Raw genomic sequence first — 18,258 nt, 5'->3', positions numbered from 1 at the left:
TTCTTGCTGTTATTCACAATGCTTTCACTTAGGACAAAAAATTAGAGTGAAATAGTGGGGAGAAGAGGATTACACTTTGAAATTAGTGAGGAAAACAAACCCTTCATTTTGAGTGACCCGGTATGGGGAAAAAAGAAAAAAAAAGAAGAAAAATTCCGGGTAGGGATTCTAGTCACCAGGTAACAGGAATGCCTGAAGCCAGGCATTTACAGCTTTTATGAAAACATTTTCTTTTTGTTCCAGCATAGAAGAATAATGATTTGAAACACAGGAAGTTGCCATGGAACAGAATCATCACCCACTGATGAGCTTTATTGTCTCATAATGTGTCAGCCTACAAAGAGTCACAGCAAATGGTCAAGATACACTCTGTGGTGATGGGCCAAGGCCATAGCACTGTCTTGTAACTTACTCAAAATGTGCAAAAATAAACATCTCTTCTGCCTGTCATTTTTTATTTCACTGTGTTTACCCCCAAAAGAGTATAACTTTTCAGAAAAGAGTGAAAAGTTGCAAACAAGAAAAAATATTTTCCCAGGGTAGAATATTCTGTTACATAACACGCCAGAAGGATTACTGTGTGCTGAAAGGGAAAAACACACTCGAAGAGCAAGATGAAAACAAAACTCTAAAGAAGTGAGTTTTGAATGTATCCTTAATGCAAACTGAGAAAACTAAAGTTAGAGAATGTCGATGACACACCAGTCATGGCACTCTGCTTGCAGTTTTGAATGTCATGTGCTGTAGGCATTTTTTGCTCCCTCAGTCCACATGAGAAACTCAATTCCTCTCTTCTCCCTGACCATCAGCCTGCAGCCTATGGTCAAAACACATTGCTCTGCTTTCCATTCTCACAGTTTTACTTCTTCTGTGGTTCCAGACCAACTAAACAGACTCTTTTCCTTTGTAATCTGGAAATCCAAAAATCTCAGCCTAATCTTTCTGCTTCTGATGCCTTCCAAGTTTGATGAGGTTGTTTTATCTCTTGCTGTTATTAAAGAGCAAGTCAACGCTGCTCCACTTATTCTGTAGATTTTTACCACTGTATGGATGTCAGGAATATTCCCTTTATCTTCTCTTTTGAATCCCCTGTTAATCATATCATGATGCACCTTTTTCAAATCCATAGTTTTATTGTATGATGTTTTTAATCTTTGCAGAACTCCTAACTAGTCATGTTCATAAAGAAATGAAAAAAACCCCTGGTATTCACATCACCTGATATGGTTGGTTTTTTGGGCTCTGTAAAGATTAAAAACACAGTAAGATTTGAGAGTATCCTAGAGGGAATTTGAAGGTTACTATTAATATGTTCTTCTTTTGAACAGAACTGATCTGAGGGTTTGAAAATAGAAGAAAAGTGACTATTTAAAGAAATAGACAGAGTTGAGATTTTAGATGTGTATATTACAGTGAGAAGAAAATGGGAAAATTAAGGGGGCCAATGCTGAAGCTGCTTGTGGGTTCATCCTCATTTTCATACACTCTGATGGGCCACTCCTTGTGGTAGGATTGCAGTAGAATGATTGGGGTGGTGTCAGTGGTGGGATGGCTCCTCATGTGGTAATGGAGAGTGCCGTGTTGGAGCCAGGCAGATCACCGAGGAGGTTTTACAGGCTTGTTCATGGCCAAGACAGTCCTTTGTGTCCTTCTTCTGGAATTGCAGCTCCATGCTGCAGTTGCCAATTCTGATGTTGGCTGCTGGTGGGGAGGGACTGCAGCCCTCACTCTCTTTGACACAGCCACTTGGCCACAATCTATGACATTCAGACCAGTAATAACCTTCTTTTTCTCTCATACTTCCTTTGTCTGATCTTTATCAGCAGTGTGTGTCTCCCAGAAAATGTGGCCTAGAGCTTGGGCATGCACCAGCCTAGTCCTTCTGCAGGAGATGTCAGTGCAGAGTTCCAGGGGCTCCACAGAAAAATGGGAGAAGGGAGAGGAGGAGCAGAGAAGATACCAAGCAGAAATGGAGGTGGTGGCAATCACAGAGGAAAGGAGGAAGGGAGAGGGACAGGATGGGGATAAGCTCCTTAAAAGAAAGAAAGGGCAGAATGGAAATACAGCAAGGACAAAGAGCCTTCCTGTCAGGAATCCTGGGGTCTCTCTTCAGGTCTGGGCACAGATTTGTCATGCAGCCTTTGGAAAGTCATGTCACGTTCCTGCCTGCAATGTGTCCTCAGGAGCCTGGAATGTGAGCTTAGCTGCTTATTATTGGACTCGTTATTTACAAAGCTAGGAGGGCCTGTTTTGATCTTTTATTCCAACTCTTTTTGCAGTGTATGTGGTTGAACTTGCTAAAATGAATGCCTGCTTAACCTGCAGCCTATGTTCTAAAGAAAAAAGTCCAGAATTTATGGGGAAAATTCACTGCAAATCTTCAAATCTCAGTTTGGTGTGTTTGCCTAGCAGTTAATCATTCTGATTCTTTTTTTCCCCCCCTGCTTTAAATTGTTGTACCTTTAACCTCAGTAAATGTTAAGCCTCGATGTCTCTTTGTCTCCAGACCAAAACCTCCCTCGATTACCAAATTTTTATCCCTCATAGTTGGTTGTAATCTCTAATTAATTCATCCTCTCTTCACGTGACTCTCCACAGAGAAAGACTTGATTTATTTAAGCCACCAGCCGCGTTTCCCGGTGCTTTAATTGTCCTCGCAGCTCTTCTCTGGTTCACCTCCCGTTCGCCACCAGCTCCCTGGATCGCGGGGTGCCGGAGGAGGATCCGCTTCCAGCGGGAGCGAACCGGGAGCAGCGAACCTCACAAAGAGCACAAAGCCACGCTTGTGGGCAGGGAATCCTTTGTGACCGACTCCCGTCCTCCTTCGCCAGGCAGGCGTGTCCGCGGCTGCAGGCAGCGGGAGTTGCCTCCCCCTCCGAGCCTCTGAAGCGTGTGCCCGCATCTCCCCGGCGTCCCGGGCAGTTCGGAGAGGTTGCGAGCATCCTCGGGATGCTCCTTTGTCCCAGATGGTTTCAGGAAGCGCTTCGCCGTCCTGAGGATGGAAACTCGCTCTTCACAGCAGCACTGGCTGCCTTTGTTTGGTCCTGTGTGTTTAAACATAACATTACTCTGCAGCTGTTTCCCACACACTTTTTTTTTTTTTTTTTTTTTTTTTTTTTTTTTTTTTTTTAAATCTGTCATTTCCCTGCCTCTGCTCATGTTGGGAAAAAAATGCAAAGATTTGTTTTGGGTTTTGGATTTTGTTTTGTTTTGGGTTTAGTGCCCTTCATATTTTTTTTTTCTTTTTTTTTCCCCTAAATATGTTCCTGAAATCTGAAATGAGACGCACATTCACACACACACAAATAAAAAAAAAAAAAAAAAGGATTAGTAGATATTAAATAGCCCAAATTACAAGAAGTCTGGAGCTAAACCCTGGAATCAGAACAATACCAGACTCCATGGGAGATGAGGCTGGACCTGAGTCCAAATCCACATTCTGTGGTTTGCTCTCAATTACATGATGGTGCAAGCCAGAAGTTGCATTCAGGGCAGAATTGAACACTAGCTGAATTGGTATCTGGGTCTGAATTTTGCAGTGCAGACCCATTGACAACTGGCAGCGACAAAATGCACTTATAAAGAAACAAATTATGTGGGTGAAACATATTGCCAATGAAAAACCAATACAAAGCTGCAGGAGGAAAATTCAATTCCAGCCTAATTGTCAGGGCTGATCTGGAGTTGTTGACTGGCAGGAGTGATTTTACTCATGTCTCTCAGATATTTCAATCACCTTATTCTCCTCTTGAAGTTTTTACAACTCTGTGACTCTGCCGATTTCAGTGACACTTTCTAATTTACACAACTTTAAGTGGTGAGAGAATAGGTCTTCTGACATTATATGTGTCTGATCCATGTCTAATTAGTAAAAAAAAAAAAAGTTTTACATACAGAGGTATACATAAAAATACATCTCACTGTCCGAGTAAACATGAAAAGGCTGCCAAGTCTGTCTGTATAAATCTCAATATTTTCAACATTTAATTAAAAAAAGAGAAGTGTTCACACTCCTTATTAGGAAGGGAGGGAAAGGTTAGATTATTTTTATGTTTTCAGAACTACCAATGATATAGAATTATCTGTTCCAAAACAAAAATATTAACATCTGTCATCCATTTAGAAGAAATGTAATTGATTTTTAGTTTAATTGCCACTCCAGATCAGAACAATAAGCTTTTTATTTTTACTTCTGCAATATTTAAAATTTTTTGTTTTACTGACTTTTCCTCTAAAACAAAAAAACCTAAAACATTAAAAACAATGTCCATTATTCAATTAATGGGCAAATAATATAGTTTGCAAAAATGTAGGCATCAGAAATAAATAAAAAGAAATTCACTGCAAATAACAGGTTTTGCTTCTTTTCTATTCACAACTGACTTGTGAGCTGATCAATGTTTCTGAGAACATATTTCACCCTCAAATTTGCCAGTAAACCTGGTAAGAAAAAATCTTTAAGACTTTTCTCTCTGTGTATCTGTTGTAAGTCTTTACAAGCTTGATCTGTTCAGGAGATTCTGGTTTATTTTATTCCATATTTTGAATTTGGATCCTTTCCGCCATAAGAAATATAAGTTATGTCTTGAGGTTCATCAGTCAGTTACTTCAGTGATGGGATGCAATTTCCAAAGCCTCTGTGTTGTGAAGTTCTGACAATTTTGCCAGCTAAACCCCTTTGTATGTGCCTTTTCACAGCATTTCACAACACACTTGCAATGGCAGATGCTCTGATTTAATTATTAGCTCATACTCCAGATAGTTCTATTTTCTTACTCGATAATTTTTAAGACTGATTGTATGAGGAATCTCAGCATTTTTCATAAATTAATTCCTTGTAGTATCAAGTATTTTTCTAGCAATTTGCTTTTGAAGGTGTTTAGACACTTGCTTATACTTCTGATGGATTTCCAGGTTTCAGATCCATATGCTAAGGCAGAAAAAACATCCGAAGTAAAAAAAAAAAGAAAAAAACCCCAGTTTCCTAAACCTGAAGTTGTAGGCTATTCATGATCAAATTTTGAATAAGCAACAAGCTGTAGCTTTTCCTATGCTAATTCATGATGCTGCTTTCCTTTTGGACATCCTTGCTAGCCTCCTTATTGCTGTCAAACACAGGAAACAAATTAATTGCCCATTTAAATACAGACATACAAGGTTCCAATTAGATAAGTAGTTTTTCCTGCCTGATTATTTAACCTATAAGTTTTTGTGATCTCTTGTTTTCAGGTTCACCAAGTTATCACTTTGGACAGCTTCTTTGCTAACTCAGTAGCATGAAATTGAACAAAGTCATGCTGATATTTTATCTGTTTCCTTTTTTTTTTTCTTTTCAGTGGTGAATCCGATTGAATTTAGTGTTTCAGCCTGTAATCAGAAAGATGACAACCAATGACTGACTAATAAGATGAGTTTACTGCCTACTTCAGACACCCACAAAATTAAGAGAAAAGAGGGTGTGTTAATTTTTGCATGAGGCAGATTTTGTGTTAAGAGAAAACTTGCCTGCATTCACGTGTTTGTATGGGTGACAAGGAGCACAGTTAACACTGATGAAATTAGATAAAGGACTCAGTCATGGGAAGGAGTTGCTGTTTAGTTTCTGTCCATCCCATTGGGGAGTGCATGAACCTGGAGCAGCAACCAGAATTTCTCTGTGCCTCTGGTGTGCAAGGTGTTGGAAACTCTGGCTTTGCACAGAAGCTGGGCCCTGTAGGGTACCTGACACCTTGTACTCTTCAGTCCATGTATTCTTTGTGCATCCTCTGCTGTTCATTAGACAATACTGCAAACAAAACACCCAATCAAATAAAAGTTTTTTAAAAGCATAAAATAACTACAGAAACGAGGGAGTATTTGCCAGTAGAGCAGCTGGAGTATTTGACCGGCCAAATGTGTCTGTTGCTGTCAAGTCTGCATGAGAATTTCTGCGTAAGAAAGGACTCTCAGACCACTGCAGTAAAGCAGTGATGTAAAGCAAGGTGGGTGTTCTGATAGTTAGCTGAGCACCCCAGTTTGGTAGGAATGGGCAGACTCATTGCAGTGTAATTTAGCAGATGCAAGCTGGAGTCAATGGAGCTGCAGTAAATTACAGCAGTCAGAAGTCTGAAGTTATAGCCCTTGCTAAGGCACAATTTTTCTGTCTCTAGATACTTTAATCATGCAGAGTCAATGTGACCAAAATTTCAGCTTTTGGTACAATTTGGGTAGTAAGTTCTAATGCTGCTTTTTAGTATTACTTATGCCTTAAGACTTTGTTCACATGTGGTGCCCTTCAATGAATTACAGCTGTGTTGAGGTATCTGCAATCTTGATGTGCCTAAGGAAACCATCTTTCTGCATTGTAACACCAAAATTGTTTGCCAGGCAGAAAGTGATTCTTTGCAGAAGCATAATGTTTTTATTCCTTGTTTAAATAACAAAGCAAATAATCGTATCTTCTTATGATGAAAGCATCTTAGCTTACTTAATTCTAGATATCTAAATCTGAGCTAATAATCTGGGTTTCCTTTTATAGGCAATGGAAAGGAATAAATCTTTTTAGGGCATAAGCCAGTGACCTACTTGAGATGTCTATCTGAGGATGAGATGTTCTGTGGGTTAAAAATGCCTGTTAAGGGAGGCCACATTATTGCCTCTGGAAGTGATGTCTTTAGCTTTATTTTTCCAACACTGAGATGATTCTCCCTCTTCTCAAAATCTCTGAGAAGGCTCACACTCACCTCCTCCTTCTCAGTCCTTCTGATAGTATAGATCTACAGCTGCTGCAGCCTGATGCAGCTGAGAATCTGTAGCAGACACATAAATCCACAAGAGGTGTGATGAACACAGGCACAGAGGAATTTTGTGAGCCTGGACACAGCTTTGGGCACGGCTGGCACAGCCATTCCTTTCAGTTCCATTGCCTTTGGTACTAGCTGTCCACTCACAACTTCTGACCCAGCAGGTTAGGTTTGCATCTCAAAATACCTCTGTGTGACTGTCCTCGATTAAGACTGGAAAGTCTTAAGAGAGAGAAGAATTTTTATTTTTTTTTTTGCCTTTGTGGTGCAGAAGGCTGATAACAACAGCCGTAAATTTTCTGTTGTTACACTTCAGGGACATCCAGATGGCATGTTAACTTCTGCAGCTTCTGAAGGATCCAAGAGAAAGCTTCTGCATTTGTCCAAATTTAAAAAAAAAAAAAAAAAAGTGTGTATGTATATATCTGTGTATATATATATTTGTGTATATGTGTATATATACATATATATATATAATATTTGTGAAAGTTTTAAAGTCCTTTGCTCTCCTGACATGGTATAAAAGCATGGCACTTCAAAAAAGACAGACTTGTGTATGCAACAAGCCCACGGGAGAGTGTTGTGCCATATTATTAAAGTTAGTTAAACTTATGAGTGTGATTCAAGAGTTCTATCTTTCGTTGCTGTAGCCTGCTGGGCTGATTAGTATCCTTTATTTCAAGCAAAGAATTCAGGAGATTATTTTTAAAATTTTATATTTTCATCGAGATTTTTGGTGAGCTTAAAGACAAGCAGCTCACACAGGATGTGCAAAGAACATTGTAATACAGTTTAGTTTTGCAATACCCCATTTGTTGCATTCTTTGAGGAAATAAGAATGTGAATTCTTTCTGTAGCTGTGCAAATTTTTTGTCATTTATCAGACTCTGTTACCTGGACCTCTGTCCTGGACACTAAAGCTTGTGTATTCTCTATTGACCACTTGAGTACCTTTAACTTTAAGGAATTTTATACTGCTTCAGTTTTGTGAAATTCTGCACCTTCATTTGATTCTCATGATCATCAGATTTTGCAGAGCCTGCAAATGCCGTGTAAGCCACTTTTCTGCTGTGGACCAAGCCAGTTCCACCAGCAAAGTAGACAAGTGGCCTGGAGATGACTTCAGCCAGGAATACATGAATGGTATTTCTATAGTTGTAGTTTGCTTCCTTCTTTTTCATGCTGGCAGTCAGAAAAATAAGACCTCAGAGCCCAGTTCTCTGGTCTGATTCATGAATAGTGTATTTCTAGGTTGCTTCTTACCTCCTTTGAATCTAACTTCCTTGCCAACCCCTTTTTTTTCCTAGCTGATTTCTGAAAACATTTTCAAAGTTGCTGTTTGGACATCAGTTCAGGAAATGTCTGTGCAGGAAGACCACTCTTCTCACTCTGAGGTCATCACTCCTGCAATCATGCTGGTTCCAGTCCTTTGTTTTCCACAGGTCATCAGTAACATTTGTCAGACAGTTTTGTGGGTCTGACTGACCGAGATCTGCCTTATCAGTGAGCACTGGATTTTCTAGATCTCAGTCTTTCTGAGGAATGCTTTAAGCATCTTTGTGTAGCTTGAAATCTTAGAGGTTGCCTATGTGCCAATACCTGAACTGAAATTATTCAGCTGTTGTCATATTTCACGCAGGAACTCTGGAGCTCATCAGTGTAAAAGTAGCAAGTGGCAGCCCAAGGTCTGAGGCTAAATGCCTCTTACTGTCCTGTGAGTGCCTTTACTTGCTGATCTACCAGGATTTTCCCAAAGATTTGAAAACTGAGAACATTTTCTTTCTGGGGTCAGTGTTGGCATTATATTCTACAAATTTCACCATTTCATCAGCATCCTGTGAATAAGGACAGAAACAGCTAATATCCAAAGAGAACTCATGTCTTCTGATTTTTATTTCAGTGACCATGGTGGATAAATGATCTGTCTAGCAAGGTCATCAGATGTAGAACATCTTCTACAGAAATGCACTAAAAAAAAATCTAGTTCAAATTTTTCACTTCAACTTAATCCTTTAATTATTTTCTTCCTATGGATACAGTTCTGGTTCAGAGAAAAATATGAAGTCAGTGCGGGGTACTCAGTGGTGAAACTGCTACATTTTGACTACAGCAGGTGCAGGTGGCAGTCTGTTATTTGACTGACAAATAACCTGAATTGTTATTTGACTGCAGAAGCTGTTGTGTCTTGTTTCCTGTAGAACAGCCCAGGGCTGCCTCTGCATCTTTGGCTGTCCTCAGGGGCACTGGTTCTACCTTCTGTTAAGCTCCTCTCTCAGCTGTACCAAGAGTCACAATTTGCATCCACATGACAGAGCATAAGGATGGCAGAACACACCAAAGGCAAACACAATTCCTTATCCTGACCTTTGATTGCTACCAGATTCCTGAGTAAAGAAGCAGGACACAGGTTTTGTACAGGTATTTTAGCCCACATGTTCATCTGGCTTCTAACAAATCCTGAACTTCCTAAATTTATCTGTTTAATAGTGTTAAGGCTAGGTAGGTTTGGACTTAATACAGCACTATAGACACTCTGCCAAAAAACCCCCAAGCAAAAATGCCTGCTTATTTCAGGCAGAATTAATGGTTCCTGGGGCATTTTTCTCAAAGTTTTCCTCTTGTGCAGGGATATTAAATCAGAAGTTTCCTCTAGGCATAAAATTTATGTTCAGACTCAGGTACACATTTGATATCTAAAGCACAGTTTGCAATTAATTTATGGCAGATTAGTGGTGGAAACAAACAAAAAAGCTGCAGCTGTAGACACCCTTCAATTTGGAAAAATCAATGCAAAAATTTAGTTATTAGCTTCACCAAACTCAGTGTTTGTCTGTTAGGTTTTAACAACCTGGTCGCCTTCAAGCTTCTGCAGAGGATATTCTGCTTTTTTTGTGCATATGACTGAACTGGCCTCACTAGACTTAACTTCATGTGACTGGATCTGTTCATGGAAGATTAGATGACAAATCCTACTGGGTCAGTATAAATGAGATTTGATGCAATCATCACTGTGAAGGTGTCCCTTGCTTGGCTGTAGTGGAGATGACCAGAGTGCTGTTCCCTCTGAAGAGACGTATGGCAAGCCCATGTAGATCTAATTATTTTAATTGAATTTCATTGCTAGAAAACAACTTTACTGATCCAGCTCATGTATCTTTTACATTGCTCTCCCTACTCATGTTTTTGAAACATTCACTCCTGTTTTTAATGAACCTGGAGAAGGATATTGATTAAAGTGTAAAAACATCTAAAGAGCTCAATGTCCTCAGCTCAATAAAATATAAACACTTGTTGGGTCTAACTTCAAAATGCAGCTCTCCTTGTTTGGTTCTGAATTGGCAGGATTTTTTCTCCTAAAATGGTCACTGACTAAACACAGAGCTACCCCAAATTTTTGATCTTGTTCAGTTTCCTGTGTGGAAGCTGAGATTTTCAGAAACCACCAAATAGCTTCTTGTTCCCTACCAGGTCTATTTAAAACACCTCAGATTTGGCACCAAAGTCTCTGAAGTGCTGACGCTCAAACCTGAATCTCTTTCCTGACAATTCATGGCTCTCGCCTTTGCCTCTGTCCTTGACAAACTTTGGCATGTCTTCTGAAGAAATTGTCCATGGAAGCGAGAAGGTCAGCCCTTGTTCTCCTTGTCTAGTGGTGTTATAAAATACTTATTGTAGTCACTAAAAAGGGTCCCACTCTCCTTGTAGGTGCTGACCTAAATCCCTGGGGTTCCTGTTTGTCTCTGTTCACAAGGGATACCTTTTGTAAACATGATTCTTCTGAAGTGGGTGTAGAAGCACCCACCGACTCTGTTTACATGAGCTGTGACTCAGAACTGCTCTCAGAGCAGCCGCTGATCAGGACAAAAATTAAACTATGGACCAAAACTGTCTGTTCTTTCTCAATCTCCCAAGATCTCTACTGCTCTGAGACTGTGGTGGTAACCTGCAGTCACTTTTAACTCCACTTGCAGATGTCTTGTCACCTAATGAAACAAAGTAAGGAAAGGAAAGAAGCTACAACTTTGACATTTTCCTTTTAATTTTTTTCCAGATAAAATACAGTTTACATATTTTATGAGATTAATGTCCCTTGTTTCTGATTACAGGAATCTGATCAGCATATTAATAAGTAAAAATAAAAACCCCTTAAACTATGCAACAGCTGCTATTTTGCTGCTGAATATATTAAGGGTATGTAATTTTTTATGAGATATTTATTGTAATAGAGAGAGAGATTTGTCTGAGAGTATGTCTATGCATGTGTATGTGACTTTGACGCTAGCATTAATAAACCAGTTATGCTTCCTCTACATAACACATGAGGGCAGGCAAAGGAGAATGTCCAAAGCATCCTAAAAAATGTACAAAAGGCCCAGAGTATTAAATGTGAGTTGTAGGTTGCAGTACTCTTTTGAACTGCTTCTTAGAGGTCTTGATCCTGCAGTGGAGGAAGGGTATAGAAAATATTGGATTTCCCTTTGAAGCTAACAGGACTCTGAAGTACTCAACATCTCCCAAGCTCATTGTGCAGCAGCAGATTCACCTTTAGGAGGTGACAGCTGTGCTACAACACGGTGAAGTGGTCAGTCCATACATGTGCACTTTAGCAGCCACATTGTCAAGCTGAATGGATGGTGGGTGGTGCCTCCTTCATTCTCTTTTTCTTCCCTGAAAGGAGTCAAGGAGAATGATCGAGCTGGAGAGTGGAAGACATGTGAATTGAATTCCTACATAGTCAAAACAGAAGTCTATTTCATCATGATTGAAAGTTAATTCACTGTGTTGCTGTAGAAACCCTGGCAAATGCATTAACCTGAATGCCCAACCATTCAGATTGGGCAATCCATATGCATTCTTATAAGAGCTTTTTTTTTTTTTTTTTTTTTTTTTTTTTTTTAACACTTGTTTACTTAAGAACATGTTTCTGTTGTGTTTTCATGTACTTTTTGTACTTCTGCACAAGAAAGGTCTTATTACTTCACAGGTAAGTTGCGCAAATAGCTCAACTTACTGCTGCCTGTAACTTCTTTACTTCCTAAGTGGCATATTCCCTGAATGTGCCCACTGGCTGTGCTGTGTGATATAATTACCCATTCCTGCACAACCAGAGTAAGCACTCTTTTCTCCAGCATTCAGAACCACCTGGTCAGGGATCTGCAAGAATTCTCCTTGCTGGGGTTTCCACCTTCCTTTGAGAAGGACAGTAAATTGTGGAGACTGGGGAGAAGCCAGGAAGTACTGCTGTATGGTTTTGGCAAGATACTAGTACCTCCACTTGTCTTTCTCCTCTCACCATCCATCCCCACCCGGAGTGTTGATGCTGGTTTGGTGCCCAGAATACATGATCCCTCCACAGGCTGTTAAGAGACAATCTGGAGCAAGACTATGTCAGCTGTTGCTTAAAGGAATGAAAAACAAGAGTTGGATCTTGAATCCTGTGTTGTTCCTCACACAAACGGATTGTGACCCGGGTATGCTTAGCGGGGTGTAAATTAGAGCAGGGTTAATCATTGATGATAAATAAAACTAAGTATAGTCTTGGGAGGCTACACCCTCCTTTCACTTTTCAGATTGTTCACAACACTTGCAGGCGTTTGCCCATTGTTTTGTGCTGCCTGGTGGGTTGAATTTGTGTCTCTGGAATCCAACTCATCCAAAACCTGAATTCCTGTAAGGGCCCAGTGTGAGGGAATGGCCCGTGCAGCACAGAGATCTCACCCCGTGCTGACACCACTCAAATTCTCAGCACCTTCCTGCTTCCCTGTGTAATTGCCCTGGACAGAGGAGGCATGATCAAATCGTTTAACCTGAGATTCTATGGATGGCAGCAGGTGATCGAATTAGGAGGTAGACAGACAAGACTGGGGAATTACTGGACGATTTTAACTCTTTCTAGTGTCTGCCTGAAGAATTGTCACTGAAATTAGAGCTTTAAAATGCTGGTTAGACTTGAGCTGCTTAATATATTTTTTCCCACATCATTGCATGTGTGTTATGGGATGATGAGCAGTGTCTGTGGCCCCTAATGTGAAGGACATGCCATTTTTCTATCTGATTTATTTAATTACTTTTGTGTCAGGGCTCTGATGAGGGGCTTTACAGGATCCAAGCTCCTAACAGTGCAGTCATGATCCTCTGTCAGTAATGCTTCAACTCCATTGTCAGAGTTCTTATGTAGGGCTGAGGACCCTAATCCTAACGGTCATTTCTTAATTGTTGTGCTTTGCCCATGCGCTTGACAATTGTATTTACCGGTCCTCTGTTAGTTTGCTGTTTTCTGTCACCTTTCACCTTGGAGGTGGTGAAAAACAAGCCAGTAATTTTGATAACCTGATCTTTAATTGTAAAACATATGATTGGATTTCTGTAATAACCTCGATGTCAGGGCTGCTGGAAAAGTGCCAGAAAGTCTGTTCCTCCTCTGGGTCAGTCAAGAATCTCTTCGTTTTTTGGGTTTGTTTTTTTTTTTTTTCCCCTCTACATTTTCTGGTCACCAGTTCAACACATAAGGGAAAAAGGCAGCATTAGGAGAAGGAAGATTTTTCTGAAAGACTCAAATTTCCAGCTGAGTCTTGGGATTGTGTCCAGTGATTTGAACAGCAACAGGTTATGTATCACGACCTTTATACCTCAGTTAGCGGAAGCCTGTGTTGATCTGTAACATAGCAAAACGATGTTAGGAATTTTCTCAATAAGCTGAAGAGAAGGGAAACTTTTTTTTAAAGAAAAAAAGAATTAAATTTTACAACAAAATAAATTTAAGATGCAGGTCTGAATGTGCTTTTGTGCATTTTCTGCTGCTGTAACCAAACTTTTCCTGCTGTATTTCCATTTTTCAGCTCCAGTGGATATGTCTGAATGAAAGCTAAAGTTGATATATCATGGATGTTGAAACCAACGAGTTGGGAGTGACTGGAGAAAAAAAAATTGGAAGTGACAGAAAAAGAAAGGGTTTTATAATGTATTATGCTCCTGTCTTCCACAGAAAAGTTTGAATAGATACATGATATTGCATAATCAAGAAATAATGCTGTCCTCTGCAGTCCTGATGGTACGTTGCTAAATATGTAACACAGACAGAGAGGAAATGCTGTATAGTTTCATAATGTTATCTCTGCTAATCATCTGCTCCCTGGAGACTTTATCTAAGGGCCATGGAAGTTACTGGGGATTTCTTCTTTCAGATAATTTTAGTCCATATCTGCAGCTTCTCTACTGTTGCATCCCTCTCATGTCCCCAGCAATCTGCGATAGGCACTGAGAAGAACTTCTACTTATGCTTTGCTTTTTTTGGAATCTGTAGAGTATCCTTAGAAATGAGACACTGTGCACTGGATCCAGCTGTATTTTCCTTACTGTAGGCTTGGACAGGGCCCCCAACTTTCACACAAACATACACAACTATGCACTTGGATGTATGTGACAATAAAACCTCTGCAGGTTGGAGCAGTCAGTGACAGGTTCCCACTTCTTGCAATGTTTTCACAGTACTCATCTCTGCCATATCTGCCAAAGTCTTGCCCAAAACCACACACAGGTGCCTCGTACGGGGAACTCACTCTTCACTAGTGTAGATATCCTTTTTTGAAAATAGAAGCCTGTTTGCCAAGTTCTACAAATAAATGGCCTTTTTTTTTATGGGGGGAGAGATTATTATGACCAGTATAAGAGAAATTACTTCAATTTGTAGTTTATATATGTTATAAAGACAGAACTAAGACACTGTACAGTGAGAAGAAAACTGCCTGGGAAAAATACATAGATATGCCCTACAGCTGATGAACAACAGAATCCCTTTATGGCAAGAAAAATATGTGCATTCTTTTTGAGCATGACTGAAGTCACTGTCACTTGTATTTAATTAACAAAGTGTAAAGACTCTCAAAGAAAAGACATGGAAGAAAGAATAGTCTTACCACTTAGGTGTAGGACTGAGAAACACAGGTGTGTACTTCAGGCTCTGTGAATAGTGATTAATTTCTTTGTTCCTCAGTTGCCCAACTGTAAAATGAGAATATGTGTTTCTTCTATTTATTTGCCTGAGAACATCTAAGGAAGGAACTAATATGATTTCTAACCCCTGGGTGTGTTCAGTTCCTGGCACCACAGGGATCTGGCCTCAGCTGGGGCACTCAGGTGTCCTTAATACAAATGCTAATACCACATTAACATGGATATATCAAATAAATTAGTCTTAAAAAAATATATTTCCCCACATGTACTAGATCTCAAGTGCATTCTTTATTTTGAATTCCAGTTAGCACATGATGCCATTTTTTATTTCTATAACTCCTCAAGTTTAGTGGAAAAAAATATTATCCTTAACACAAAATCTTTGTAAGAAAGGGTATTTGTGTTAAAACCTACATATCATGGTGAACTCAGCTTTCATCATACAGAATGGCCCCACACAGGTTTCTGAATGTGCCAGACTGATGGGAGTCAAGGGCGGTCCAGGATTGTCCTGAGTTTATGGAAATGGCAGAATTTCTCATCAGGGTTATTTTTGCCAACATATGTCCCACTCACAGGACCATATTTGCTCTTCCCAGCTGATGGCAGCTCTGATACTGCTGTGGGCAGAGTTCTTCCTCGTGGTTTCTGGATGGCTTCGAATTCCAGCTGAAATCTGCACAGACAGTGGCACTTTCTGCCTCAAAACTAAAAACAGCAGCTGTGTGAATTTCAAGCTGCCAGGCAAAACAATTGTCAGTAGACTACAAAAGACTACTTTTGCTTTTGTTGATTTCTCAAAAGTCTGGAATTCCTGCCTTCCAAGTCCTGTTGATCAATGTCTTTATGCCACAGAATGGAAGAGTTCTCCCCATTCTTGTTGTTTTCTCTTTAATTGTCCTTTTCATTTTCCCAGGTACTTTCGCTATAGAAGTCAAGCAATGAGGTATTGAATGACCGAGGCCACACAAATCTGGGAACTTGAAGCCAGATTACCCATGTCCTTGAAAAATTCCTGAACTAAAGTTCAAGGTTTTCCCTTCTGATCCAGTCTGTCCTCTGTCACACTGTTGCTCTTGACTGTGGAGGAGTTTTCATATGATTCAGCTATGTTATCCTGCTTGGTTACTCAATCATCAGTCTCCAATGAATAAAGAATAAGAAAAAAAACCAAATTGTGTCCCTGCAGCCCATGTAGGGGATGAGGGAGCAGAGATCCACCTGCAACCCCTGGAGGAGCCCATGCTGAAGCAGGGGGATACCTGAGAGAGGCTGAGACCCTGTGCTGGAGCATGGTCCCAGCAGTGACCTGTGACCCTGTGGAGATGACCCCATGCTGCAGCAGGTTGTGCCTGAAGGACAGACCCTATCCAAGTGTGACACACGTGGCAGCAGTTCAGGGAGAGCTGTTGCTCTTGGAATGGACTCACCTCAGAACTGTTCATGGAGAACTGTCTCCTGTGGGAGGGACTCCACAGTGCAGCAGGAGAATGACTCTTCACCCTGAGCAACTGGAGAAAAAACATGTGAACTGACTCAGCCTCCATTCTCTGTATCCTTGTGCCTCCTGGGGGAGGAGGTTGAGTTGGACAGGAGGAAGGGGTGGGGGAAAGCTGTTTTTAAGGGTTTATTTTACTTCTCATTACCCTGCTCTGATCTAGTTAGCAACAAATTCAATTAATATCTCTAATTCAGTCTGTTTTCCCCATGACAGCTTTTGGTGAGTGATCTCTCCTAGCCCTTATCTCAGTTCATGAATTTTCATTACATTTCCTCTCCCCTGTCCAGCCACAGGGGAGTGAGAGTGTAGCTACGAAAAGTTGGTCATACAACCCTATACAACTGTAATGAACCCAATTCTCAGACACGTTGTAGTACCTTCAAGTAATACTTGTGGTCCCAAAGGGCCGGAGGCAGTACAATTTCTGCTCACCAGTGAAGTCAGTGGAACTTCCTCCAAGCCTGATCTGGCAACTCCTGGAGTGCCTTTCCACCCACCAAGCAGATTAGGATCATGTGAAAGGTTTTATGGTTAATGGCACTTAACAAGGAGTTCAGTCAAGGCAATTGTTGCCCTAATTGCAGTCAGGGAACCCCACAAAAAATTCAGTGAGGTCGTTAGTGGTGAGAAGTGGTGGTGGATGTTTGTTTTCTGCCTTATCTTGTCTCAAACAACCCCACAACATGTGGTGGGACTATTGATTCAGACATAACCCTGCCCCAAAGGAGTGTCTAAACAGGTGATACCTGGTAAGATAATTCTGGTGTGTACCACCTCTGCACAGTTCCAATCATTTCCACATAAGTGTTTTAGCTCAGGACTATATTAACTTAAGTGTTTTAAGTGGTCTCTAGATGTTGCAAAATCACTATTAAACAAAAACCCTAAAAAATCTACAGATTTTAAGAAGGCCACAGAAGGGTAGAAGAGCAAGTCAGACACTGGGCCTCTTAGCAGTTGCAAGAAATGTCTAAGTGTACATGCATGGCAAAGAAACTTCATTCCCCAAATATCTGAAATATGCAGAAATGCTTAGCCCTGGGCGTGGTGGCAAGTCCCTCTATCTCACTGCCTACTCTATTTACTGCTTCCATCTCTCTTAGAGAGTGCTGAATCATGATCATCAGCCCTTTTGTTTGCATTGTAAATAAAATAAAAACAACTCAATAATAGAAAACCTTGAGCTAAGGGTGTTGTTTTTGGGACTGTACTCGTTTTGCACCAAATGCACAAGTCATACTTTAGAAACTATCCCTTCTGGCAACCCATAAAACAGAAACTTCTCCATTCTTTCCACCCCAGGAAACATTCTATCAGCAATTCACTTGCAGTGTTAATCTATGAATAAGGAGACGGGGGCTTTTTTGTGTCTCATTCCTAATATACTAGCACAAGGTGCTCTGGGTATCTACAGTATACTACAAACTGCGTGAATAATTACAGCTTTAACAGCAGTAAGCCAAATCAGGTAAACATAGACAACTGGAATGGAATTTTCAAACCACAACAGGGCCTGTGTCATTATGAATTTGCTCTTCTTCTGTTCTACCCTTGTCAGAAAATCCATTCATTTTAAGGTTGTGGCCTTGTGTATTTCAGTATTCCTGCATCTTCTTCACGGAGGTGGTACTCCAGGCTCCAGGGACGATGCAGAGAGGTCCAGGAATGCATCTGTTGTGATGCTGGAAATGCATCAGGACATGTCCGCCAGGAGTGCAAACAACTGCAGCACCCTGAATTCCACTGGTGAAGTGCGTGACCACTGCAAGGATTCATGGCACAGTTTCACCTGTCATTTAAGACAGTTAAAATTAATGTTTCATTGAAGCTGCTACATGGGAGCAGTGTGAGCATTACTGGTTAGTTAACCTATTGTTAACTTAAGTAGCAGTGACTTGACTGTGACTTTTTCATCAACACCGAAGTGTAAGGCAAGAGAGGATGAGTCATGAGACAGCAGAATTCAAGGTATCAGTGAACTCTTACAGAAGACCTGGCAGAGCATCTGCAGCTTGGACAAGG

At 40.5% G+C, this 18,258-nt stretch overlaps 1 long non-coding RNA gene across 2 annotated transcripts; it reads right to left on the bottom strand.

The window, feature by feature from the left end:
* Positions 1 to 14,827: 14,827 nt before the first annotated feature.
* Positions 14,828 to 16,717, bottom strand: LOC136288954 (uncharacterized). 2 transcript variants are annotated; one of them, XR_010720671.1, is made up of 3 exons: positions 16,614 to 16,717; positions 16,166 to 16,246; positions 14,828 to 15,876 (listed from the first exon to the last, which is right to left on the bottom strand). It is a non-coding gene; the product is annotated as an uncharacterized lncRNA (long non-coding RNA). The 2 variants fall into 2 exon arrangements; XR_010720672.1 differs by having other exon boundaries at positions 14,828 to 15,815.
* Between the last annotated feature and the right edge of the window lie 1,541 nt (positions 16,718 to 18,258).

Source organism: Chamaea fasciata, unplaced genomic scaffold (assembly GCF_029207755.1).
Source record: "Chamaea fasciata isolate MVZ Bird 193981 ecotype frontalis unplaced genomic scaffold, bChaFas1.0.hap1 SCAF_4, whole genome shotgun sequence".
NCBI classification, from domain to species: domain Eukaryota; kingdom Metazoa; phylum Chordata; class Aves; order Passeriformes; family Sylviidae; genus Chamaea; species Chamaea fasciata.
Note: the sequence above shows the minus strand (reverse complement) of the source record. Positions and strands in the feature narration are given on the sequence as shown.